Source organism: Dama dama, chromosome 1 (genome assembly GCF_033118175.1).
Source record: "Dama dama isolate Ldn47 chromosome 1, ASM3311817v1, whole genome shotgun sequence".
NCBI classification, from domain to species: Eukaryota; Metazoa; Chordata; class Mammalia; order Artiodactyla; family Cervidae; genus Dama; species Dama dama.
The window spans coordinates 18,215,439-18,218,009 of NC_083681.1; the positions used below are offsets into that span (position 1 = coordinate 18,215,439).

Genomic DNA, 2,571 nt, shown 5'->3' on the forward strand with positions numbered 1-2,571 from the left:
GAAGCAAATTAAGATAAAGTAAAAAATTCCCCTGTGATATAGTCAAATTTTAAAAAATTACTATAATGGTACACTATGAATGAAATCACCTGGATCTTTGCTGCCCATTCTCTGCTGTTCCTCCCTCTCTTACCTGGTTTTATCATTCTTCTAAAAAGGGACTTAACACTTCTTTATTTTTTGTTTTATTCTTCATTCTTTTTATAAATTCCAAGTTCTTTCAATTTGCTATTTTTGCTAATATTTAAAATATGTAAAATTGAAGTATTTGAATCTTTCAAAAAATATAATTAACTTATTTTAATTGGAGGAGTATTGTGATGGCTTTTGCCATACATCAACATGAATCAGCCACAGGTATACATGTGTCCCCCCCAACCTGAATCCCCCTCACACCTCTCTCCCCACCCTATTCCTCTGGGTTGTTCCAGAGGACCGGCTTTGAATGCTCTGCTTCATGTGCTGAACTTGCACTGGTCATCTATTTTACATATGGTAATATAAATCTTTCAATGCTATTCTCTCAAATCACCCCACATTCACCTCCCACATAGTCCAAATGGCTGTTCTTTACACTGTGTCTCTTTTTCTGCCTTGCATATAAGATCATCGTTACTGTCTTTCTAAATTCCATTTATATGCATTAATATACAGTATTGGTGTTCCTCTTTCTGACTTTTGTATCACTTTGTATAATACAAAGTGATTTCTGTTCTTTACACTGTGTCTCTTTTTCTGCCTTGCATATAAGATCATCATTACTGTCTTTCTAAATTCCATTTATATGCATTAATATACAGTATTGGTGTTTCTCTTTCTGACTTTTGTTTCACTTTGTATAATACAGTTTCATCCACCTCATTAGAACTGACTCAAATGCATTCCTTTTTATAGCTGAGTAATATTCCATTGTGGATACGTACTTCCTTATCCCTTCAACTGCCGATGGACATCTCGGTTGCTTCCATGTCCTAGCTATTGTAAAGAGTGTTGTAATTAACATTGGTGTACATGTGTCTCTTTCATTTCTGGTTTCCTCAGTGTATATGCCCAGCAGTGGGATTGCTGGATCATATGGCAGTTCTCTTCCCAGTATTTTAAGGAACAGACACTGTTCTCCATAATGACTGTACCAGTTTGCATTCCCACTAACAGTATAAGAGGGTTCCCTTTTCCCAACACCTTCTCCAGCATTTATTGTTTGTAGACTTTTTGATGGTGGCCATTCTGACTGGCGTGAGGTGATTCCTCATTGTGGTTTTGATTTGCATTTCTCTAGTAACAAGTGATGTTGAGCATATTTTCATGTGTTTATTAGCCATCTGTTGTCTTCTTTGGAGAAATGTCTTTTAGTTCTTCACTCACTTTGATAGGTTGTTCATTTTTCTGGTATTGAGCTGCATGAGCTGCTTGTATGTTTTGGAGATTAATTCTTTGTCAGTTGTTTCATTTGCTATTAGTTTCTCCCATTCTGAAGGCTGCCTTCTTACCTTGCTTATAGTTTCCTTCGTTGTGCAAAAGCTTCTAAGTTTAATTAGGCCCCATTTGCTTATTTTGGTTTTTATTTCCCTTATTCTGGAAGGCATGTCATAGAGGATCTTGCTCTGATTGATGTCAGAGAGTGTTCTGCCTGTGTTTTCCTCTCAGAGTTTTATAGTTTCTGGTCTTACATTTAGATCTTTAATCCATTTTGAGTTTATTTTTGTGTACGGTGTTAGAAAGTGTTCTAGTTTCTTTTACACGTGGTTGACCAGTTTTCCCAGCACCACTTGTTAAAGAGACTGTCTTTTCTCCATTGTATATTTTTGCTTCCTTTGTCAAAAAGAAGGTGTCCATAGCTGCATGGATTTATCTCTGGGCTTTCTATTTTGTTCCATTGATCTGTATTTCTGTCTTTGGTCAGTACTATAGTGTTGATGACTGTAGCTTTGTAGTATATTCTGAAGTCAGGAAGATTGGTTCCTCCAGTTCCATTCTTCTTTTTCAAGACTGCTTTGGCTATTCAAGGGTTTTTGTGTTTCCATACAAATAATGAAATTATTTGTTCTAGTTCTTTGAAAAATAGCATTGGTAGTTTGATAGGGATTGCTTTGAATCTATAGATTGCTTTGGATAGTGTACTCATTTTCACTATATTGATTGTTCCAATCCACAAACATGGTACATTTCTCCATCTATTTCTGTCATCTTTGATTTCTCTCATCAGTATTTTATAGTTTTCAATATACAGATCTTTTGTTCCTTTAGGCAAATTTATTCCTAAGTATTTTATTCTTTTCATTGCAATGGAGAATAGGATTATTTCCTTGATTACTCTGTTTTTTCATTGCTAGTGTATAGGAATTGAAGTGATTTCTGCATATTAATTTTATGTCCTGAAACTTTACTATATTCATTGATTAGCTCTAGCAATTTTCTGATGGTATCTTTGAGGTTTCTTTTTTTTTTTTTTCTTTTTTTTTTTTTAAATATGGAACGCTTCACGAATTTGCGTGTCATCCTTGCGCAGGGGCCATGCTAATCTTCTCTGTATCGTTCCAATTCTAGTATATGTGCTGCCGAAGCGAGCAC

At 35.2% G+C, this 2,571-nt stretch overlaps 1 non-coding gene across 1 annotated transcript; it reads right to left on the reverse strand.

Annotated features, from left to right (window-relative positions):
• Nucleotides 1-2,464: 2,464 nt before the first annotated feature.
• LOC133065088 (U6 spliceosomal RNA) lies at nucleotides 2,465-2,571 on the reverse strand. The gene has a single exon (XR_009694832.1). It is a non-coding gene; the product is annotated as a U6 spliceosomal RNA (small nuclear RNA).